Source organism: Lissotriton helveticus, chromosome 8 (assembly GCF_964261635.1).
Source record: "Lissotriton helveticus chromosome 8, aLisHel1.1, whole genome shotgun sequence".
NCBI lineage: Eukaryota > Metazoa > Chordata > Amphibia > Caudata > Salamandridae > Lissotriton > Lissotriton helveticus.
Genome location: NC_136069.1, coordinates 991,056,203 through 991,081,115, shown reverse-complemented (window position 1 = coordinate 991,081,115; position 24,913 = coordinate 991,056,203). Strand labels below are relative to the sequence as shown.

General features: G+C 48.7%; 1 protein-coding gene across 2 annotated transcripts in view; it reads right to left on the bottom strand.

Annotated features, from left to right (window-relative positions):
- The window catches only part of LOC144771845 (omega-amidase NIT2), a 555,629-nt gene that overhangs the window by 215,790 nt on the left and 314,926 nt on the right, over nt 1-24,913 (bottom strand). The window lies entirely within an intron of this gene.

Genomic DNA, 24,913 nt, shown 5'->3' with positions numbered 1-24,913 from the left:
AGAATTGTTTCAGGGCTAAAATGGTTTGAATTCTAGGGTTTCCATGAATGAAGCCCCATTGTCTACTGGAAATAGACAGCAAGCTGACCAGATACAGTGGATGTTCTTGATGGAGAGCCTTCTACAGAAAGCAACATAATTTAAATTCGATCCTAAAAGCAAGTAACATTAGATAACTTGAGAGCTATACTGCCTGAAAAAAACACCTACTTCGCTGATTGCTCCATGTGTTTGGACTCTCTCTCTGCCAAAGTAGAAGGGAGCGACCCTGCCAACTGCTTTGAGGAGCACAAAGCCTGGACTACAAAACTTTAAGAAGATGAGAGGACAGGAATGCAGAATACCCTGGAACCACCTTTTACCTCCTTGCCACAGACTTGGACACCGCAGGAGCAGTCATTGGCTTCTACCACACATCAAGGATGGCCTCATTCAAAGCCTCGTTGAAAGGGAGCAAAGTGTCCGAGACAGAAGAAGGGGAATGGAGCACCTCCGTCAAAATATTAGACTTCAACTCTGTTGTGGGTAGAGTCAACTCCAGCAGATCCGATGCCTTCCTGTTCACAGAGTGATAAGAAGTCACTTCCTTAGTTGGAAGACCACTTAGAGACGAGAGCTCCCTTTCAGTAGCTGTATCCAGGCCACTAGCTTCCTGCAGACCTTCGAACTTCTGATCAGGGTCCACAATCTCCCCTTACTCAGCCTCCTCATGTTGTTCCTGGTACTCCTCCTCTTCCATCAACCTATGTGCCTCTCTTCTACACCTCATTATTGGAACTGGCGTTGGAGGTGCCAGATGCGGCGCCAGTGAATTCGGGATTGGCACCGAACGGGTCTGCCAGGACAGTACTAGATGCTGGTCGAGGTCGAGACAGCACCGGTTCAGAACCAGAAAACACCGGGAAGATCTGCCCAGGGGTACTCATCCCTCTAGAGATTGTACCAGCGTCAAGAATTTCGGGGTCAGGAGAGCCCAACTCCCTGGAGCCATCGGCATAAAAGGCAAGAGAGGTGCCTGAGGGAAATGAGGTGGCAAACCTCCCAGGGAGTATGCCAGTGGACCCATGGGGCCACATGGGGCACCTGTAGGGTTTGCCGCTCTGGCGAAGAAGCCAAACATCGCATTCAGGAAATGTGACGTATCCGTATCCGTAGCCGGTAAGGCAGGATACCTTGGATCCGGTATAGCAGGCTCTAAGACCAATAGAGAAGGTGACACATTTGGCTCCAGTTGTGGTGCCCGAGACCCTGCAGCCAGAGATGGAGTGGAAGAACAGTGGAGGTGTTGCCACTCTTGGAGCTGGTGGAGTCACCGCTCTCGGAGCCAGAGACGGGCTGGAGACACCGCAGGAGAAGGAGACGGAGACGGAGAGGCTTCATTATTCCGATGATGCCAGGGAGCCGACTTTGGCGTCTCATTGTGGGAGGGATGGGCGGAAATAGAAGCTAGGAGGCTTGATTGGTTTGTCAATGATTATACTTTATTGCAATTTTCACTCAGAAAACAAAACTGTTATTCTGAGTGAGAATCTGGTCCCTTGGGTGTCGTCCCTGGTTCTTCTTTCTCTGTTCTCACCTGGGTAGTCTTTGTTGAACAGCCAGCCGTCTCCCATGAAGCTCAAACAAACAATAGAGAGGATGGTAAGTAGTCCGCACTGAGTCTGAGATTATTTTTTATTAAGGATCCACCACCACACCAGATGTGAAAAAGTTTGAAAACTACCCGGTGTTCGAAACAGCGCACGTCTTTCTATTGAGCCTAGAGGCCAGAGTGCTTAGGTCCTGCGACCTGTTCCTTCACAGGAGCATAACTACGCCTCAAGAAAGAGAGTGATGAGGGAGGAAAAAGCAGGTACGTTACTATGGCAGAGGGAAAAAAAAGTCTCTTAACCAAAATGCGGGCGGTATTATACCTGTGAATCACCCCAAGTGCAGGCAAACAAGCAATGCTCCTGTGACCTACCGCAACCCCCACCCCACCCACGCCCGGCTCATGTACAGCATCACTCACAGTCCGAGCCACAACTCTCCTGAGTTGTGGCAGTGTTCTCGCCTTTCCTGGGGGAATCCACCACTCTTCAGACCACTCCTCGTCTTCTTCTTCACCGACCTGGACTCCGCCGGCCTCCTCGATCCCCCGCAATGTCTTTTCTGGTCCTTCTTTTTTGGCGTTCCACAACTCCTCAGAGTTCCGCTTACCGGTCTCCTTCACGTGACATTCCTCTCCTTCATGTTCCGCCTTTTCTTTATCCGGCGGGCCGTCTGATTTATTGTCTTCTTCTGGACCTCCTCCGTTTTTCTGTAGGGAAGAGTTCCCGAACCATGGATTAACCAGAATATCTCCTGAGCAGTTCTTGATTTTTACGGCTGAGACTTCCGTCCAAGGTAGGAGGTGTGCATTGGGGTGGACGTCGTAAGGGCCCACCCGAGATCCCCCTTCCCTAACTTTGTCTACAAGAAATGGATCTAGTGGATACCTTGAGAGAAAATCTGCATGGGTTTGTTCCTTTTCTTTCCGATGAAGGGTAGTAAATCTAAAGGGTTGCAATGCTAAGAACCACCTTAAAATCCGTTCATTATGCCCTTTATTTCGTGAGAGCCACTCAAGTGGCATATGGTCTGTGTACAGAGTAAATTCTTGGCCATCCAGGTAATATCTTAGGGAGCAATGGTCCATTTGATGGCCAAGGCTTCTTTTTCAACTACTGCATAATTTGTTTCTCTGGGGAACAACTTGCGGCTCATATAAATAATTGGCCTCTCATTCCCTTCTGAGTCATGTTGGGACAAGAAAGCTCCTAGGCCGTATTTCGAGGCATCTGTTTGCAGGATGAAGGGCTAAAGAGTACGAGTTTAGTTGTCAGGGCCTCTTTTCGTTGGTGAAAGGCTTGTATTAAAACTTTGGCCGAGGGTTGTCTGAGCTCTTTTTCTGTCTTTTTATCTTTTCTGAGCAGATCAGTCAGTGGGAAGCTATTTGGGAAAACAAGGGTATAAACCTTCTATAATAGCCTAGGATTCCTTAGAAGGCCCGTAAATCTTTTTTCATAAGGGGAAAGGCTAGTCTGGATATGTCTGCTACCCTTTCTTCTTGTGGCTTAATGTATCCTTTCCCAAAAAGATATCCCTGGTATTTACCAGAACGATCAGCCAGATGGCTTTTAGCAGGATTGATAGTCAGTCCTCCCTCCTTTGGAGCTTGGATTACTTTGTACAAATGGGATACATGTTGTTCCCATGTATCACTATAAATGATGATGTAATCAATGTATGCAGCTGCGAAATCTTCATACGGTTTGAGCATGCGATTCATCAGCCTCTGAAAGGTAGCAGGAGCTCCGTGCAGGTCAAAAGGGAGCATAGTAAAGTGATATAAACCCCCAGGCGTAGAGAAAGCGTTTTTTCTCTATCTTGTTCTCGTAGGGGTACCTGCCAGTATCCCTTGCATTGGTCAAGTGTACTTATATATTAGGATTTGCTCAATATTTCGATTATTTCGTCTACACTGGGTAAAGGGGATGCATCGAATTGGGATTTTCTTTTACTTCTCTAAAGTCAATGCAAAACCTAATAGAGCCATCTGGCCTGGGTACAATCACAATGGGGGAACACCATCCACTGTGTGAAGGTTCAATAATACCCATTTCCAGAGTCATACCTTTTTTCCTGGGATGGTAGGGATTTCGTGATGTACTAGGGTCGTCCTCCCAGGGTTTAGTGAAAATACGTCCTGGAGTGGAGACAGTTCCTTACATAGCTCCTGTCTGAGGGGTATTGGTAGGTCAGTATCAATACTTTGTTGGAATAGTGGGGCAACTCTTCAATTTTTCCTATCATACCTGGTTTAGTACCTTGCCATTTTTTAAGTACGTTTATGTTACAGATCTGGGTATTCTTTTTATTTTGGTGATCAAGTTCCAGGCTGTAAGTAACCAGGGTTACTTTGTCTATAATTTTAATGGGGTCCTGCCATTGCCCTATTAACTTATGGTATGATGTAGGCATCATCAGTACAACCATGTCCCTGATATTTAAGGATCTTTCAGTGGCCTTTTTGTCATACTGCTTCTTTTGGGCTTCTTATCCTTGCTCCAAATGGGTCCTCACTATACTCCTGATTTGGTGTAGATGCGACTTTAGATTCCATACATACTCGGGGAGGGGTTTAACTCCCGCCGCTTCCTCCTCCCATTCCGTTTTTGCCATGTCCAGCAAGGTAGGAGGCCCTCTCTCGTATAGAAGTTCAAAAGGGGAGTACCCACTCCTCTTCTGTTGCTTGCACCGCATGGCAAAAAGCAATATGTCTTCCCATTTACGGGTTTCTAACTCAAGTAGTTATTTTAGGGTGGTCTTAAGGGTGGTGATATATCTCTCCACCAATCCGTCTGTTTGAGGATGGTAGGCCGCCGAACATATTTGCTTTATGTTTAGATGTTGACATACTTGCGTCATTAATTTGGAGACAAAAGGGGTTCCCTGAACTTTTCTAATCTCCTTTGGGAATCCCACCCTGGAGAACACAATGATTATTGCCTTTGCTATTTTGGTTGTATTGGTGTGTCTTAATGCTATTGCCTCCAGGAATCGTGTAGCGTAATCTACGATAACCAAGACATACCGACACCTACTGCGTGAGGGTAAGAGGATTCCAATCAAATCCATTCCTACCCTCAAGAATGGCTCTTCTATAATTGGAAGGGATAGTAAAGGGGCTTTTGGGGGTATATACCTGCTGTTTGGCATGTGGGACACTCCCTGCAGTATTTTCGTACTTGATGGTAAATACTGGGCAAATAGCATTGCTCTAAAATAGTTTCTCAGTTTTCTCCCCTCCAAAATGTGCTCCAAGGAGACTATGAGCGAGAAATAGAACTTTTTCCCTAAAGGCTTGGGGAACTAGTAGCTATGTTCTCTGCTCTTTTCTTCCCTTTCGATACAGTAACCCTCTTTTTATCACAAACTGGGGACCTACATGCTGGTCATCTTCTATCTCCACTGCCTGGTTCCAGGCCTCTTTGAGTGTGTGATCTTCAGTTTGTGCTACATGGAACTTCTGATCCTGCTCTCAAATGCAGCTGTCTTTAGTTTTCACCACTGCAACTTGGGTCCATTCTTTCTTTTCTTTCCTTCTCTGTCCTTTACTTTTCTTCAGTTTAGCTGGCGGCCATTCTTGATCAGTAAGGAAAGCAAATGGGGCGGTTTCTATCCATTCCTCTTCACATGACCTTGTTTCTTTTAATAAGTAATCTATAGTAGGTCTCATTCCTAAGCTGCTCGAAATCCTGGTCCTAGGGAACGACCACCCTTGGTCGTTCCCTAGGACCAGGATTTCGAGCAGCTTAAAGTAAAGTAAAGTAAAGTCCACATTTGTAAAGCGCACAATCACCCGTAAGGGTCTCTAGGCGCTGGGGGGCCGTCGGGAAGATTAAGCGAGCTATTGCCCAGAGTCACATGGTGCTGGGCTGACCTGCCGCCGGAGCCGGGGATCGAACTGTGGTCCCCAGATTCCAGCGTCAGTCGCCCTGGCCGCGGCGCCACACCTCTTCCTAAATGAGACCTACTTTGAGTGATACCGGTTGGACAGTGGGGTCATGTAATGTAATGTAATGTAATTGCCCATTTATATCGTGCAACAATCGCTCCAAGGAGTATCTAGGCGCCCAAGTATGGCCAACCGATGTAATGTTGCCTTGCTGCTTGACTTGACCAGATCAGGAATCACACTAGGTCTCTGGCAATTGTGTCTTGGAGTTTGAAAAACCAGGATTTTAGTTGTGTACGGAACTCTGTTTCACTGTCCAATGCTCTCAGATGTGCTGGGAGAGTATTCCATGCTTTTGCACCTAGTACCGACAGGGACTTACCCCCTCGAGTTTTGAGTCTAAACCCTGGAACGGTCATCAAATTTGCATTTGAGGATCGTAGGGCTCGTGTTGGACAGTATCTCACAAATTTTTTCCTTAGGTATAGTGGGCCTAAGTCGTGGACAGCACGAAAAGTAATTATCAACACTTTGAACAAAACCCTTTTTGTTATAGGTAGCCAGTGTAGTGTGTTAAGGGCCTTGGTTGCTGATGATCTTCTCTGCCATTTTAGAACCAGCCATGTTGTATCTGGACTTCTGTGGTCGAATACGGCTTTTGGTCCCTGTGCACACACTGAATATATACAACTCCATGAGTGGTTTATACCCCTTCTGGGATTACTTTGGGTTGTATGACACTCTGAAGACAGCCGGTGTCAATCAATGCCTCCCTGGGTTCCCCGTTGACTGAAACCTGTCAACAATAGGGGAGGGTTTTAGGTTCCTCTGGCATACACAGATATGAACTAGTCAAACCCACCTCCATGGGTTCCTCCTTTTGGGGACAAACTCTTGCGATATGTCCGAGCATTCCCCAGTGGAAACACTGGGGCCCTGGGTGGGGTGGTAGGGATCTTGGAGCAATAGGTAAAGGCCCTGGTAAAAGGGTCAATGTTTCTGGTTTTTTCAGAGGGGGGAGCTCTAGCTGTTCTATTGGACAGTCCCCTATCTTGATGTCTCCACAGAATGTCCTCTATCCCCTTCTGACTCTCTTGTGCTCTACTAAAAGCACTGGCAATTTTAACCGCCCGTTCTAGGGTCAACTGAGTGTGTTGTTGCACCCATTTTTTAATAGGGGGTGTAATGAAGATAGGTACTGCTCCATGTATACTTTCACCATGATCTCTTCTTTAGTTGCTATCGTGGGTTTTAACCATATCTCTTACCCTGCAATATAAGGCTCTTTGGGTTTCCTGGGGTCCCTTTCATATCTGCCTTAAAAGGATTCTCTAAGTTTCTTTGTCGATTCCCATACGTTCTGGTATGCTTTTCTTTACCTCATTGTAAGGGGTCATACCTAATGGATTGGCTGCTTGGTAGGCGGCCTGAAGGTCTCCTGATAGAAGCAGTCCGAGATACTGCCCCCATTTATCTAGGGGCCAGGCTGTCGCCCTGGCCATTCTCTCAAAATCTGAGAAAAAACAATCTGGGTCTTCCCCACTAATGTATTTTTGCATTACAACGGAGGGAAGAGTGGTATGGGCCCTCTGTTGACCAAGAGTCTCTGCCAGCTTGCCTATGACCATCTCTTGAGTATGACCTTGTTCAGTGAGAGTCTTGTATAGTTTCTCCCTGTCTTCTTTGGTGACCGCCAATAAAATTTCCATGATTTTCCCTAATTTTTCCTGTCCGCCATTTTATTCATACCCGCCACCAATCCCACTTCTGACACCACCTGTGGGAGGGATGGGTGGAAATAGAAGCTAGGAGGCTTGATTGGTTTGTCAATGATTATGGTTTATTGCAGTTCTTGTCACAAAAGTTTTTCTGAGTGAGAATCTGGTCCCTTGGCTGTCGTCCCCTGGTTCTTCTTTCTCTGTTCTGATCTGGGTAGTCTTCGTTGAACAGTCAGCCGTCCCCCAGGAAGCTCGAAGAAAGAATAGAGAGGACAGTAAGTAGTCGGCACTGAGTCTGAGATCATTTATATTTAGGATCCACCACCACACCAGGTGTGAAAAAGAAGTTTGAAAACTACCTGGTGTTCGAAACAGCGCAGGTCTTTCTATTGAGACTAATGGCCAGAGTGCTTAGGTCCAGTGACCTGTTCCTTCACAGGTGCTTATCTATGCCTCAAGAAAAGGAGTGATGAGGGAGGAAAAAGCAAGTATGGTACTGTGGCAGAAGGGAAAAAAATGGCTCTAAATCAAAATACTGGCGATGTTATCCCTGTGAATCACCCCAAGTGAAGGCAATGCTCCTGTGTTCTCCCGCAACCCCCTCCTCACCCAGGCCTGGTTCGCGCACAGCGTCACTCACCATCCGAGCAGCTTATCTCCGGAGTTGCAGCAGCGTTCTCGCCTTTCCTGGGGGGGAATCCACCACTCTTCGGCCACTCCTTGTCTTCTTCTTCACCGTTCTGGACTCCGCTGGCCTCCTCGATCCCCTGCATTGTCTTTTACGGTCCTTCTTCTTTAGCGTTCCGCAACTCCTCAGAGTTCCGCCTACCGGTCTCCTTCACGTGGCGTTCCTCTCCTTTCTGTTCCTCCTTTTCTTTATCCGGCGGGCTGTCTGATTGGTTTTCTTCTTCCGGACCGCCTTTGTTTGCCTGTAGGGAAGAGTTCCCAGACCATGGATTAACTGGACTATCTCCTGAGCGGTTCTTGATTTTTACAGCTGAGACTTCCATCCGAGGTAGGAGGTGTGCATTGGAGTGTATGTCGTCAGGGCCGACCGACACTCATCTTTCGGCGAACGATGCTGGGACCTATGGCGCCGCTTCTTCCTATGCTTCCCCGACGACTTTGAGGTAAGCGGAGTCGGTGACTTGGATCAGGACCTCGACCTTTTCCGACCCCTTTTTTGCTTCTTGGCTTTGGCCATGAACAATTTGGCCTCCCTCTCGTTTAATGCCTTGGGGTCATTGCATATAACACATGGTGTCCCAACTGGTATAATTTTGAAGACAATTAGTAAGGATATGAATACAACATTATCCGAAGTGAGACAAGGAGACTCTATTTGATTGTAGCATGTGCTCATGGCATCATTTATATAAACAATTCAAATTATGGGTCAAAGCAATTAGCAGTTGTATCAGCACTGCAGGTATACAAAATTGAAAACAACCCAAATTGTACTAGGTGCTCAAGTGTGTGAGTAAAAAACACGGAAGCGACGCAGGTGACAATGTGGTCAGCGTGGACGGCGCGAAGTGAATTGTGCATGTATATGTACAGTGCATAAAAGCCAGAGTGGTTCCAGATGGTTTTAAATCGTTATTCTGATGTTGTTTTTTCGTGAACCACTTTGCGGGGGCGCCTATAGTCTTGCTGAGAAGTCGACGGCGTTTTGATCCACTTTATTTGGGATCATCATCAGGACTGGGTGGGTTGATAGCAGTGCTGGGTCAGGAGTTGTCGACGTCTCGGTCGGCGTCTGGAACGTCAGGATAATTCAGAAGTTTAGTCAGCGAAGGTCGTGTCGATTACACGATCGGTCTGGAGGTGCGGGGGGTCCAAAGGGCAGAGCTGGTCCGCGATGGCTGGAAAATTTCAGGTACCTCGTGGGTAGTCAGGTACGAAGATTTTGACAAAGCCGATCCAAACGTGATCGATGCTTTTGGCAGAATGAATCTCAAGTACCTTGTAGTCGTGCGAATCGCAAGCTGTCCTGGCGTACATTCACCCCAGTACAGAGATCTGGGCCTAAATCCATCGTTGATTTGCATATGGCCATGTTTGAACTGGGGTGGTGTGGAGTGCAAAAAAACAATGGATTTAGGCCCAGATCTATGTACTGGGGTGAATGTATGACATTGTTCTGCATTCTGTCCATCAACTGTTGTTTTTGCATTTGTCACCCCGAGTGGGACGGGTATGCTCAGACGTGAGTCCCGTGCTCTCCACACCACTGGAGTCAAGCTATCCTGGCAGATGACGGCTGATAGCCAGAAACCGGTCCTAGGATGCTTGACTACGGTCCAGGGAAGACATTGCTTGGCAGTTCGGGCTGAACTGTTCCCATGAGGCACAGGGTCAAGGCTGATTTACATATGGCCATGTCTGAACTGGGGTGGTGTGGAGTGCAAAAAAAGATGGATTTAGGCCCAGATCTCTGTCCTGGGGTGAATATATGACATTGTTCTGTATTCTGTCTATCAACTGTTGTTTTTGTATTTGTCACCCCGAGTGGGACGGGTATGCTCAGACGTGAGTCCCATGCTCTCCACACCACTGGAGTAAAGGTATCCTGGCTGATTACGGCTGATAGCCAGAAACCAGTCCTAGGATGCTTTATTCCGGTCCAGGGAAGACATGGCTTGGCAGTTCAGGCTGGACTGTTCCCATGAGGCACAGGGTCAAGGCTGATATGCATATGGCCATGTCTGAACTGGGGTGGTGTGGAGTGCAAAAAAACGATGGATTTAGGCCCAGATCTCTGTACTGGGGTGAATTTATGACATTGTTCTGCATTCTGTCCATCAACTGTTGTTTTTGCATGTGTCACCTCGAGTGGGACGGGTATCCTCAGACGTGAGTCCCGTGCTCTGCAGACCACTGGAGTCAAGCTATCCTGGCTGATGACAGCTGATAGCCGGAAACCGGTCCTAGGATGCTTGATTCCGGTCCAGGGAAGACATGGCTTGGCAGTTCGGGCTGAACTGTTCCCATGAGGCACAGGGTCAAGGCTGATTTGCATATGGCCATGTCTGAACTGGGGTAGTGTGGAGTGCAAAAAACGATGGATTTAGGCCTAGATCTCTGTGCTGGTGTGAATGTATGACATTGTTCTGCATTCTGTCTATAAAACTGTTGTTTTTGCATTTGTCACCCCGAGTGGGACGGGTATGCTCAGACGTGAGTCCCGTGCTTTCCACACCACTGGAGTAAAGGTATCCTGGCTGATGACGGCTGATAGCCAGAAACCAGTCCTAGGATGCTTGATTCCGGTCCAGGGAAGACATGGCTTGGCAGTTAGGGCTGGACTGTTCCCATGAGGCACAGGGTCAAGGCTGATTTGCATATGGCTATGTCTGAACTGGGGTGGTGTGGAGTGCAAAAGAACGATGGATTTAGGCCCAGATCTCTGTCTCTGTACTGGGGTGAATGTATGACATTGTTCTGCATTCTGTCCATCAACTGTTGTTTTTGCGTGAAAGAGTATAGTGGTGTCATCACCTTTCAACAGATAGACAGAAATGTTTCATGCTCAACATTCTGCAGGGAATGACTGAAATGGTTATTGCCCAACTGCCTTAGATTAATGTACAAAGAAGTCACCTAAACTATCTTACAAAGAATCCATGCTGGCTTCAGAATGTGTTAAAATATAATCCATCTGCACATGAAACAATCCCTATGTAGCAATTTACATTAGAGAGAAACCAAGAAAGGTCACTCTGCTTCACATGGTCTGGTTCTAAGCATTTCTCCTATTTTACACAGCTGACATATTTCTGCCAAGGAAAACTCTGAGGCCAAAGGTAAATAACATTTTAATACAGAACTCCAGTTGTAGTGTATAGGAGGCTGGCTTAGTATATGGTGCACACATATTTAAGTGATGCACCTTGCACTAATCCAGGCAACCCTTATGGTGGTTTTAGTGGTCTTTGATAACCACAGAAATCTCTCAAAGTAGTAGCTGTGGAGAGCAGCATTCAAGCTTCTCTTTACGGAGTTAAGCAGCTTATTTTACCAGTTAATCATGTAGTGTAGGTTAAATGAAAAAGAACCCCACAGTGTGTATATAAAAATATGTCTATTTATTTCACAACGCTCACTAACACATTGATATTTCTCCTACCCAGACATATCAACACAAACACTTCAATTGCAATAAGATAAGTAGCACAGAATACCTTGGTCTCCAGGGGGAGACCAAACCATATATTAAGAAAGTGGAATGCGAACTGCAGGAGATGATGGGACTTGGACCAGAAGACCCAGAGGAGCCGGGGACACCAGAAACCACCCAAGGTAAGTGCCCAGGAACCCCACGGAGGCTGTGTGCAGAGTGGGAACACAGCTGTGTGCCCAATGGAAGTCAATGAGAAGTCACAGTTGCAGCTTTGCATAAGGGCCCTTCCCAGAGGACCCCAAAGAATTCCCTGAGAGGAAGTAAGGTTGGAGAGCCACCCCACCCGTGGATGCCCCGGAGACCATGTTACCTACACCAGGGAAGCCAGATGCATAGGGGTGAAGAAACCTCGGAAACTTCTACAGACAACAATGTAAGACTTGGGGAAAAGTGCCTCTGGAAAATAAGGTGAAGAAGTATGGTGGAATCCAAGGGTGTTTTCTGGAAGTGAAGAACCTGCAAGCAGAGGGGACAGAGTCTATGCCACTCAGGAGTGGCCAGAAGGCACAGAAGAGAAAAGCCCACCGATGTCAGATGGTTAAGACGAGTGAACTGCGACCTTGTCGCTGCAGCTGGGAGGACCAGGCGATGCTGGGGAAGACAAGGAAATGTACTGAGCTGTCCCACGTCGGATGTCAATGACCAGGGGGTTTGTGTCCGGGGGAAGCACCAACAAGCCTCGGTAGCTGTTATACACTGTATATGAAGGGTTTTTATAGACTCAGCGGGCCTGCCAAGGATTTTACGTAACTAGTACTTGATGTTAGTACGTGGTTATTGTGAGAAGTTAGCCTGGCATATGATGTCCACTAGTTCTAGTGGGCACCTTGCACCAATCTAATCAACCCTTATTGATGGTGGTTGTAAAGTCAACCTTATAGAAAGCTATCCTAGTGGTAGCATGGGCCAGCAGTCATCAGCCTAAGACTTCAGAGAGCGTATTAAGCAAGTTGTTTTACCAATTATAATCCCTTGAGTACCAAATGAAAGGACACCACACAAGGTATATATTAAATATTAATATTATTTATTCTAAACACAACCCCTCTGCACTCTTTGTGAGGTCAGAGGTAAAAATACAATACAAGTCACTGAGGTAATATACGATAAGTTGCACAGTATACGTTATGCCCTAGGGGCCTCACAAACCATATACTAAAATAGTGGTATAAGAACCACAAGAGAATTAGAAAGCAGGCCTGGGTCCTGTGGAATTGCTGGGGCTACTCTAAACAACCAAAGGTTAGGATGTTGGAGGCCCACGGGAGACGCCTACAGTGTCTAAACACAGGCGCGGGTTACCTTTGACTTTCTATGGGAAACGTAGAAGTTACAAATATACAATTTAAGGAAACTTCCGGATGGACTACAATGGAACCCTTTTAAACTAGGGCACTTTGAGAGTCAAGACCCACGGGAGCACCGGAGTACTCGTGTTACCTCACCCAGGGAAGCCGGGTGCATAGGTGTCTTTTCGTGTCGGGTTTCGTCGTCGTTTTCAATGGAGTGCTGCAAAGAAGTGTCTGGGTTGATCCAAGGGTGGATCGAAGATCTGTAGAACCTGAAAGCAGGAGGGACAGATTTGGGGTCACTTGCCAGTGACCAGGGCGGCGATACCAAGATGCCACCAGATGTTGTGTGATTTCAGGTGAAGATGTGAAGTTTGTCACTTCAGTCACGAGGATCAGGAGGCGTCGACAACGACCAGGAGCTGGATTCGAGCTGTCCCATGAAAGATCTAGTGGACTGCGGTGTCGGTATCCGAACTGGATCCAACAAGCCTTGGCAAACGCAACCCACGCATGTCGAGAATGGCTTCGGTGCAGACCAGCAAGGTCTGAGGAACTTCTCCTTTGTAGGGAAGTTGGAGCAAGCCTGGAGAAACCAGAAAAGCAACTTAGATGTAAAAGAAAGTCTTCAGGGGGCTCACTAGCCAACGGACTAGGAACCGGGAAGACGCGTCGAGCTGAAATGCAAGAGCGGGCTCCACAGGACACTCGTGGAGTGTGGAGGCCTGAGCTTCGGTGCAAATGGTGCTCGGGTCTAGGGCTTCTCGTACCCCAATGCACAACTGCGAGATACCTCGGGAGTTGATGCAGTTAGCAAAATACAGGATGTCCAGGAGTTCCGGTCCCAAGTCTCTCGTGTCCGCCACGGGTCTCAGCTTTGCTGGGAACGAAGGTCGGGGTCAGAGATGTCTGGAAGTTTATGTCCTGTGTCGCAGATATTTCGGGATCCGGCGAGAGCCTTGAAAATCCAGACCGGTAAAGTTGCTGTTGGTGACTGTTTGAACAGGGTGGTCACTCCTTGACCACAAGGGAGATGTCTTCCAGTCGAAATGGAATGTTGGAGGTCCAGGATTTCTGTTTCAGAGTTTCGTCCAGGGTAATCTAAAGTCCTAGGGACACAGCTTCTATACTTATACTAAGTTTAGGGGCTGGACTACCCTTGAGGTCCCTCCTATGGGTGGACCTGGGAAGGGGGTGGTTGTTATACCCCTTTCCCTTTGTCCAGTTTCATGCCAGAGCTGGGGAAGAGTGCCCCAGGAACCGGTTTGAACTGGGAAATGGATGGAGCACCTTGTGTGCCCCAGGCAGTGTCTGGAAAGCATTCACTGAATGCAGCCCTCCTTGCCCCAATACACTAAAGCCTGTCTTGGGAGGCGCTGGCACCTCCCTGGACAGGAAACCTATTGTCCAGGCCTCCCCTGCTGGAGTTTCGTCCAGCAACAGGAGGTCAGGCTCGTGTCTGTGGCAGCAGCATCCATTTTGTGATGCTGAGGCTCTGTTTAACTTTAACCGGGTAAACCAGTAACTATATGTCTTTTCCCTCTAGAAGGGTGGAATGCTACCCCCGCCGCCAGGACTGGCGGGGGGTAGTATTCCAAAGTGTTTGACACCTTACACAACATGTTTTGATAAAGCCAAACCAATGTTAGCATTAACCGTAAGGATTATAATGCACTTAAGAGTATATGGTATGGCTACATCATAGAACAGCTATAAGGAGATGGTTCTGAAAGCTGCAGAGGGGCTCAGCTCATGCTAGAGCACCCTCTCACATAAAACCAAGCACTCTGCCTCCAGGATTGTTAAGGCCTGCCTTAGGAGTGACTTATAGGTGTATATGTATGTATGTATGCATGTATATATAGATATAGGTATTGTTGGACCTGGCCCTTTTGGCAGGTTCACCCCGAGACTTTTTGCTTTTTCCTAGCCTGTTTCTGGAACCTGGTGTTAGTGATTTTAGGTCTTGGCGCACTTTTTCACTGTGGTACAGTGTAAAGTGCTTGTGCTCTCTGTGTATGTATAGTGAGTGACCTGCCCTCCCATAGGAATGAATGGGGAATATGTATGCCCATGGTAGTTCCTGATGTGTGGGGAGTGCAGGGTCGAGTTTCATATGTGCGAACTCGTGAGATTGAATGCTGCGTAATGGTGTATGTGGCATGATTGTGTCTAGTCTAGAAGTGCCACTTTTAGAAGTTGGCATATTTGTGTAGTCTGTGGCTGGCGTGTGATTGGCTGGTGAGCCTGGCCCAGGAGTGCCTGGGCCTGCTTGTGGATTGACTGTCTGGTTTGAGGATGACGGGGGCTGGGGAGCCCCAGGAGGTTGTCTGAGTCAGCCCGTGGATGAAAGGCAGCATCTGCTGCGAGGTAAGTGGGTGGAGATAGCACCTGGGAGTGAATGAGGCTGTGCCTGCCACAATGTTGGCTCCACCTCCCCGCTGGGCGACTGTCACCTCTGTCCCTGATACTGAAAGGACTTCCCTATAACCAGTTCTAGCTGGTTCTCACACTGCCTGCACAAAGACTTCAAAGACTTTTCTCTGTATAAGAAGGGGCTGTGTCCCCTTCCAAAATGTTCTTGTTTCTGACTTGAATCTGCCAGGGGCGTGCTGCTGCTTGGGAACAGGGGAATCCCTGGGCCCTGCCCAGCCCCTGGATGCCTGGAGGACTTCTGGGGGACCCCTCTGCCTTGCCTGGGCTGATTGGGGGACTTTGCTTTGCCCTGGATACCTGATGTCCTGGACTCTGGAGACCTTGTACTGGGTCCCCTTTGCTTTACTTTGCTAAAGGAATTTGCTGAGACTTTCTTGGGCTTATAGTGCCTGGGAGCGCTGTATTTGCTTTCTAGTGCTGAGAGCGTTGTGCTTTTAGCCCCCTAGCGCTTAAGAGCGCTTTGCCTTTCGCTTACAGCACCTAGAAGCGCTTTTTATCTGATTAATAGCCTGGGAGCGCTTTACTTTTCCTCAGCGCTTGGGAGCGCTGTATGTGCTTAGAGCTGGTGCTTATCCGGCCTTGGTCACCCCGTGTATTGAATTATCTAGAGAGTGCCTACCTCGCTTTGTTGTGGATTTAAAGGGAGCCCACCCCTGGATGTTGCTCGTAAAGATTGCCGTCCTCAGCCCGGGGCCGCGGGCGGAATATCGAAGGGGCCGCGCACTGATTGGGCCGCTGTTGGAGGCTGGTCCCGGAGAGCCGCGCTGTGATTGGCGGGCCCCGGGAAGAAGTTGCCGCGTCACGAGGGGCTCGTTTGGAGAGCCGCGTCCTGATTGGCCAGGTCTGCCTTCCGGTCTCCCGTGTGCAGAGGGAGACCGGAGATACTGCCTGTCCGGGCCCTGAGGCGAAAAGAGGGGAAGCGGAAGGATGGGCGGTTGCGGGGCTCCCGTGTGCTGAGGGAGCCCCGAGTGTGGAGAGCCGCTGATCGCCAGAGAACCGGTGAGTGGGGCAGAAGAAAAGGGAGGGGCGCCGGGACACATTGTCGGTGTCCGCCCCCCTCCAGTAGCGCGAGCTCGCGCTTATTGTCAGTATGAAGCCACGAGGGCTTCAAGGGCGGCCCCGGTTGGCAGTGGGTCGCCCCAACGTGGAGGTAGAGCCCAGAGAGGCTCTGAAGGGGCATTTGTCCTTTTGAGTCCCCCAGAGGAGGGGGCTCCACCGAAGGCGCCAGTTTGTTCGTCGAGCCCCAACGGGCTCACGCAGTCCCCCTTGATGTGTGGAGAGGCCCGTGGGGCCTCGCTTGATGCCGAGTCCCCAGAGGGGGGGCTCAAACGGCCATATATAGTTTCAGAGCCTGTGTGGCTCCAACGTTTGGGGCACGTGACATGTCCAGAGCCTGTGTGGCTCCAGCAGTGGGCGCAGTTTGCGCCTAAGGGTCAGTGAGGGCCCTGTCACAGTTTTTGATGATTCCCAGCTGCCCAGCAATTAGTGGGCAGCTGCACCGTTTAGGTCTTGGGATGTTCCCAGGTGCCCAGCAAGTAGTGGGCACCTGCACCGTTTGGGCCCCTGACATTGAGACACAGGGCGTCCTAGCCCCAACAAGGCCAGTTGGCCTAGGGACTGCCACAGGTAGTGGCTTATGTAGGTTTTGCGCAATTGCGTGGTTTTTCCTTGCACCTCTGAATGTTTTAGGCGTCATGTGTCTTTGCGCTATTGAGTTGTGTTTTCCTTCCTGGCACCTCTGAATGTTTTTGATGCATCCTGTGTCTTGTTATTACACCGCTGAATGTTTTAGGCATCATTTGTTTTCTTTCCCTGCACCTCTGAATGTATTTTTATGCATCATGTGTTCTTTCTTTCCCTGCACCTCTGAATGTATTTTTATGCATCATGTGTTTACCTTTTTCCCTACATCGCTGAATGTGTTTTCATGCATCATGTGTAATGTGTTGTGCTTATACCCCTAAATGCTGTGTGATACTTAGGTGGTTGTTCTTTCTAGTACAGGTGGTCCTAGTAAGGTCCTGGTCCCCTGCGTGACATTCTCCTAAGGTGTTTACGGTTGCATAGGTGGTACTTACCTGTTCCCAGTATTTACTGGATGTGATTTATAACTGTTATTTTGTGCTATACTTATTCTAAGTTCTAGTATTTCTATTTCTACTAAGTGCTGATTATGACAGTGGCCCATGTGGCCCTGTCTTGTGAACAGTCCCTTGTGAATATTGCCCGTGCCAGTTGGCACAATGTACATGTGTGATTTCTATCTGACGTGTTCTGACAATACAAAAGTTATTTTAATATAACCTTGTGTGGAGTTCCTTTTGTGGTGTGCCTAGGATGTTGTTGCTGTTGTGTGCTGGCGCAAATGCTTTATACACTGCCTCCGAGTTTAGCCTTACTGCTCGTGCCAAGCTACCAAGGGGGTGAGTAGGGGTTATCTTGGCATGTGACTCCATTGCCCTGACTAGAATGGTGGTTTCTGCCAGGCTTTGGCGTCAGCCTTAGCCTACCAGAAATAGCCAGTTCTAACATTGGTGGCAGCGGTGGGATTTGGACTTGTGTTTGCACAGTGCCACAGCGACAACTGGCTACATTACAAAACTCTGCATGTTTTTTTCAGATAGTCACATGTTTGGGATTATTGTTTGTGATTTTGTTTTTCCTCAAGAGTGTCATTTTCAGATGGTGTTCCTGTGCTTTATGTTTAGTGGCAGATGAGAGAAAATGACAGGGCGGGACGCCAGTAAGGGGGAGGTTCCCATAGATTAGGAATCCCTTGCTGGGCCCAGTGGCCAATCCTGTTCCTAATCCTGTGTGGGTAGATGGAAGAAAGGGAGTGTGGAGGAGAAATGACCTGCTTGGGAGGGTGGTTATCCCCTGAGTGTAGTGTGTGTGTCTGGATTCCCCATTATGGTAGGATCCAGTGGTGGCAGCTTAAATGTGTCCAGTGCGTGAAGTCCCATTCCCAGTTCCCAGATTATGGTGCCTGGTGCTCAGTAAGAGGGGTACAGGTTGAGAGTCAGGGACAGTGAGGAACTATCTCACCAGTCTGGAGGGGGAGTGTGTGGATGAGTGCGGTCTTGAACTGGAGGAGTTGGTGTGAGTTTTTTTAAGGAGCTTGCACGTGAGGTGTACCTCTGGTGGTGTGCAGGAGGTCCTGCAGAGGCACTGGACAAGGAGGTGGACGTCTGGCGGTGTGCTAGGTGTCTTGCAGAGGCATTAGGGGGTGATTCTAAAAGTAGTGGCTTGTGTATCTGATGATCCTGTGTAGGTGAAGAGGTTCATGTGTAGCCCAGCTAGGTCCCATTAGGATGGTAGGGGTGTAGGGGCTCACGTCCTGTCTCAGTGGAGGCTGAGTGAGTGTGGGACGGTGTTTCCCGCGTTGGCCCGAAACCCTGTCTCAGGGCCTGGAGGGTTCCCTAAGAGAGCGCCAGGTCAGGGGCCTAGGCTGTACTTACAGGTCATTTGAGGAGGATCTTCCTGTGTCTAGAGGACGGGGTGTCTGTAACCAGAACTCCGGCGGTCCTGGTGTTGAGGGGTACCACTCCTAAGTGGAGGGTGCAGAACTCTGGAAGGGGGTGCAGAGGGACGGTGTACTTCTGACCCTGGTGCAACCTGAGGGTTTAGATCCTAGGTTGGGAGATTGGGAAACTTCTCGTTCACGAAGGAATCTCTGCCAAAGTAGATCAGCTGAAGAGACTGAGGGGGCTGCCCTTGCTGTGTGTTCTGGGGCCCACCTGCAGTCTGTTGTTTCTACTAAGGTAGAGGAAAGGGGGCTTTGCTGTGTGCTGTCCCCCCCATCTGCTTGAAGAGGGACTGTGCTGTGTGCTTTGTACCTCAGAAGTGGAATAGTTTCCAGGTGGTAGACCAGTGATGGAGTGAGGTCCTGATCTGGTAGGAGAATTGTGTTCTGGTGGGTGCTTCCCTGTGAGGGTGCGGAACCCCAGAAGTAGAGGTAGGATGGGGCATGCTGCCCGTGACCTCTGGTCAGCCTGGGGGTGTGGACCCTAGGTTGTTGGATCAGTGGTAGTTGTAGCTACCCTGAGAGGGAGAGTGTAGAATGGCTATTGTGTGCCAGGGGTTACTGCCCCACACTCTGTGGTTTGGACACGACCTGTGATATTTGGATGTCCTAGGGCCTGGTCCTGGCTGTGGATGACTAGTGTGTACCAGTGGGGTATCCTAGTTGGGTCAGAGAGTTCTTGTTTGGAGGAAACCATGTGGGTTCAGAGTGGCGCAAAACCGGAAGGTGTCCCTGCCGTGCGGGCCCGTGTCCGTGTTTTGTCACCCAAAGCAAGGAAGCCCATCAGTGGAGTGATTGGTCTACCCTGCGTTTTGGCTGGAAGGGGGTTGTGTTGGACCTGGCCCTTTTGGCAGGTTCACCCTGAGACTTTTTGCTTTTTCCTAGCCTTTTCTGGAACCTGGTGTTAGTGATTTTAGGTCTTGGCGCACTTTTTCACTGTGGTACAGTGTAAAGTGCTTGTGCTCTCTGTGTATGTATGGTGAGTGACCTGCCCTCCCATAGGAATGAATGGGGAATATGTATGCCCATGGTAGTTCCTGATGTGTGGGGAGTGCAGGGTCGAGTTTGATAAGTGCGAACTCTTGAGATTGAATGCTGCGTAATGGTGTATGCGGCATGATTTTGTCTAGTCTAGAAGTGCCACTTTTAGAAGTTGGCATATTTGTGTAGTCTGTGGCTGGCGTGTGATTGGCTGGTGAGCCTGGCCCAGGAGTGCCTGGGCCTGCTTGTGGATTGACTGTCTGATTTGAGGATGACAGGGGCTGGGGAGCTCCAGGAGGTTGTCTGAGTCAGCCCGTGGATGAAAGGCAGCATCTGCTGCCAGGGAAGTGGGTGGAGATAGCATCTGGGAGTGAATGAGGCTGTGCCTGCCTGCCACAATGCTGGCTCCACCTCCCCGCTGGGCGACTGTCACCTCTGTCCCTGATACTGAAAGGACTTCCCTATAACCAGTTCTAGCTGGTTCTCACACTGCCTGCACAAAGACTTCAAAGACTTTTCTCTGTATAAGAAGGGGCTGTGTCCCCTTCCAAAATGTTCTTGTTTCTGACTTGAATCTGCAAGGGGCGTGCTGCTGCTTGGGCCCAGGGGAATCCCTGGGCCCTGCCAAGCCCTTGGATGCCTGGAGGACTTCTGGGGGACCCCTCTGCCTTGCCTGGGCTGATTGGGCGACTTTGCTTTGACGTGGATACCTGATGTCCTGGACTCTGGAGACCTTTTACTGGGTCCCCTTTGCTTTACTTTGCTAAAGGACTTTGCTGAGACTTTCTTGGGCTTATAGCGCCTGGGAGCGCTGTATTTGCTTTCTAGCGCTGAGAGCGCTGTGCTTTTAGCCCCTAGCTCTTGAGAGCGTTTTGCCTTTCGCTTACAGTGCCTAGAAGCGCTTTTTATTTGATTTATAGCCTGGGAGCGCTTTACTTTTCCTCAGCGCTTGGGAGCGCTGTATGTGCTTAGAGCCGGTGCTTATCCGGCCTTGGTCACCCCGTGTATTGAATTATCTAGCGAGTGCCTACCTCGCTTTGTTGTGGATTTAAAGGGAGCCCACCCCTGGATGTTGCCCGTAAAGATTGGCGTCCTCAGCCCGGGCCGCGGGTGGAATATCGAAGGGGCCGCGCACTGATTGGGCCGCTGTTGGAGGCTGGTCCCGGAGAGCCGCGCTGTGATTGGCGGACCCCGGGAAGAAGTTGCCGCGTCACGAGGGGCTCGTTTGGAGAGCCGCGCCCTGAGTGGCCAGGTCTGCCTTCCGGTCTCCCGTGTGCAGAGGGAGACCGGAGATACTGCCGGCCCGGGCCCTGAGGCGAAAAGAGGGGAAGCGTAAGGATGGGCTGTTGCGGGGCTCCCGTGTGCTGAGGGAGCCCCGAGTGAGGAGAGCCGCTGATCGCCAGAGAACCGGTGAGTGGGACAGAAGAAAAGGGAGGGGCGCCGGGACACATTGTCGGTGTCCGCCCCCCCTAGTAGCGCGAGCTCGCGCTTATTGTCAGTATGAAGCCACGAGGGCTTAAAGGGCGGCCCCGGTTGGCAGTGGGTCGCCCCAACGTGGAGGTAGAGCTCAGAGAGGCTCTGAAGGGGCATTTGTCCTTTTGAGTCCCCCAGAGGAGGGGGCTCTACCGAAGGCGCCAGTTTGTTCGTCGAGCCCCAAGGGGCTCACGCAGTCCCCCTTGATGTGTGGAGAGGCCCGTGGGGCCTCGCTTGATGCCGAGTCCCCAGAGGGGGGCTCAAATGGCCATATATAGTTTCAGAGCCTGTGTGGCTCCAACGTTTGGGGCACGTGACATGTTCAGAGCCTGTGTGGCTCCAGCAGTGGGCGCAGTTTGCGCCTAAGGGTCAGTGAGGGCCCTGTCGCAGTTTTTGATGATTCCCAGCTGCCCAGCAATTAGTGGGCAGCTGCACCGTTTAGGTCTTGGGATGTTCCCAGGGGCCCAGCAAGTAGTGGGCACCTGCACCGTTTAGGCCCCTGACATTGAGACACAGTGCGTCCTAGCCCCAACAAGGCCAGTTGGCCTAAGGACTGCCACAGGTGGTGGCTTATGTAGGTTTTGCGCAATTGTGTGGTTTTTCCTTGCACCTCTGAATGTTTTAGGCGTCATGTGTCTTTGCGCTATTGAGTTGTGTTTTCCTTCCTGGCACCTCTGAATGTTTTTGATGCATCCTGTGTCTTGTTATTACACCGCTGAATGTTTTAGGCATCATGTGTTTTCTTTCCCTGCACCTCTGAATGTATTTTTATGCATCATGTGTTCTTTCTTTCTCTGCACCTCTGAATGTATTTTTATGCATCATGTGTTCTTTCTTTGCTTACACCTCTGAATGTTTTATGCATCATGTATTTACCTTTTTCCCTACACCGCTGAATGCGTTTTCATGCATCATGTGTAATGTGTTGTGCTTATACCCCTAAATGCTGTGTGATACTTAGGTGGTTGTTCTTTCTAGTACAGGTGGTCCTAGTAAGGTCCTGGTCCCCTGCGTGACATTCTCCTAAGGTGTTTAGGGTTGCGTGGGTGGTACTTACCTGTTCCCAGTATTTACTGGATGTGATTTATAACTGTTATTTTGTGCTATACTTATTCTAAGTTCTAGTATTTCTATTTCTACTAAGTGCTGATTATGACAGTGGCCCATGTGGCCCTGTCTTGTGAATAGTCCCTTGTGAATATTGCCCGTGCCAGTTGGCACAATGTACATGTGTGATTTCTATCTGATGTGTTTTGACAATACTGTCATGTATTCCTATAGGTTCTGAATCGATCCCCTATTCCTGACCCTATTCTGGTTAAACAAACTAACAAGTTAACTAGCAGTCAGCCCATGAGGCAGAAAACCCCCATGATGCAGATACCGTTATCTGACGCAGTCACACTACGGCACAGGAACGTGTTATCTGATTAGGTCATAACGCTTGCGATCTAATTAGACAAGCGACATTCCTCCAGCCCCTGATAAGGCATACGGAGTTCTCATAACAAATCAAACCTATGACAACCTGGAAAATCCGTGCGGCCATTGTTTTGATTTCACAGAGAACTTCAGCAAAAGAATGTGCTAACGACCTGGTCGTATGACATCTTTATTGACGTATCTATGTCCATCCTTACGTCAATCTCGGCACCTTAAAGGTATAAATATTACCGATCTTGCCCTATGCAAGCACACGGTGGTGACGAGACGGAGCAGCCATACTTGCCGAAGCCCAGAGCAGAGCAGACCCCGCTGGCAACAGCCCCGCCTTCCTGACGCGCTGAGAACGAGACGCGCTGCTTTCTCCTGCCGAGAAACCCAGCACCGCCGCTTCCGGGTAGCCCTCGCAGGCAGCCTGGAATATCGAGAGCAGAGTGAGAGATACCATCCCTCATTCATCCTAACTTCCAGGTACAGAACTGAATAACCCCTCACAGAGAATTCTTAAGTTAGTCACTTGGCAAAAACCAAACTTAACTTAAACTGTAACTTTCTATTCCCGCCCACGTATTAGGCTTAGGTCAGGTACACGGGGTAGGCGTATTTAGAAACACCAGTTGAGTACGTTTAGTCAAATGTATATGTGTATGTAATATATTTTATTCATTTTAAACATCATATGGCTTAGAAACCATATCAATGTTTTTACAGTATTATTTTATACTATTGCTTTTAATGTATGCACTTTACTTAACTAGAAGTATTGCAATAATATCGATCCATTTCTCTTGTATGAGAAAAGAGACTGATCAATAAATAACACCTTTTTATTGAACACGCCCGTCTCTTCCTTTTCTCTACAATCTGATGAGACTAAGAATGCACGTACTGACTGAGTAAAATAAATTGCCTTTTGTTCACACGACTCTCGAGATATACTCTTGATTAGGGGAGAGCAAAGTTGTCATGTTCTATGGTTGTCAGAAACTAAATCCCTTCTTGTCTAATCAGGGAAGTTAAGTCCTACCTGAACATTCGAGAAAGTTTCTAGTGAACTCTGAGCTAAGCTGGCAAACCCAAAACTTTAAGTCTAGTATCGACAGTAGTAGACCTAGTTAACGTCTGATCTAGGCCTTTACTATTGTAGGTATTATTCCAATGCGCAGAGCCTATTGGGATGATAGGAACTACACTACATGGCGCCCAACGCGTTTGGAAAGGGCGATAAAACTAACGTAAGACATTTAGAGTAACTCAGTCGTGCTTTCTCACTCAGACCCCTTTTCCCATAATACTCCAAAGACGTCTGGAGTGGGTGAAAGGTTATATCCTCCAAAACCTCGCAGGAGGGAACTCCTACGTATGGTCCTTGGTATAGTCAACGTTGAAGGATACACTGTTCCAAAATATTGTGCATCTAATCTTTGTTTCCATAAGAAACCTGATCTGCAAACAAAAGAAATAACCATCCTGTCGGTAAAATGGACAGTGATGAAGAAAGAGAGACAGTTAGAATAGCAACTGAACTCGCAGCAGCTGATGCTACTATGCAAGACGCAGACCCGGAGATAATACTCATCCCGGTCATCAAAAGGAAATCTATAACCATAAAACTTATAGAAAATGGACTGACACCTAGAGGTGGTACAGTCATATTCGTAATTGAGGCACACGAATATCGGCAGACAGAGGTATACTATTCATGGATAAATTTTCCAGCAGCAAATCCTGTAACAAAGTACTTCCACTATTACAAAATAGAGGAACCTCCTGAAACGTACACTCCTTTCGAGGAGGTGGAAGTACCACTCAAATTTCAAGAGCATTTGCTCTTATTTGATGGCGCCCTAAAACACAATAATCACATCACCAGGCTCGGTCCTTTAGGTAGACCAGGAGCAACGTGGCCGGTCCTAGCCGGATACACACCACATCCAGACATCGAAAGAATGCATGCACCAGAGCTTTTAACACAGCTAAAACAATTAATAAAAATACATAGACAATTAGTCCAGTATGTGATGCGGACTTCAACAATTCAGCCAGCAATTAAACTTCCACAGCTGACCCCTCACCAGGGGAACACAAATAAAATTACACCACAGAACATCCAGTCCTGCCTAGGTAAAGTACCGGCTAAACGGGAACAAATACCATTCTGGCTAGCGAAAAAGATCACCCAAATAGAGGCGGTGTTTCCAGACACCACCCCGCTAGAAAAACACAGGATTCTGACTATCTGTCTTCCAATGGGAATCGCACCACACATTGAGGACTGTGACACTTGGGGTACAGTCTTTGCTTCCATCTACACAAAAACGCACGGTGTTCCATCCATTTCGGTAATACCAGATGTGCTAAAACAAATTCAAGACGAATACGGTCCAG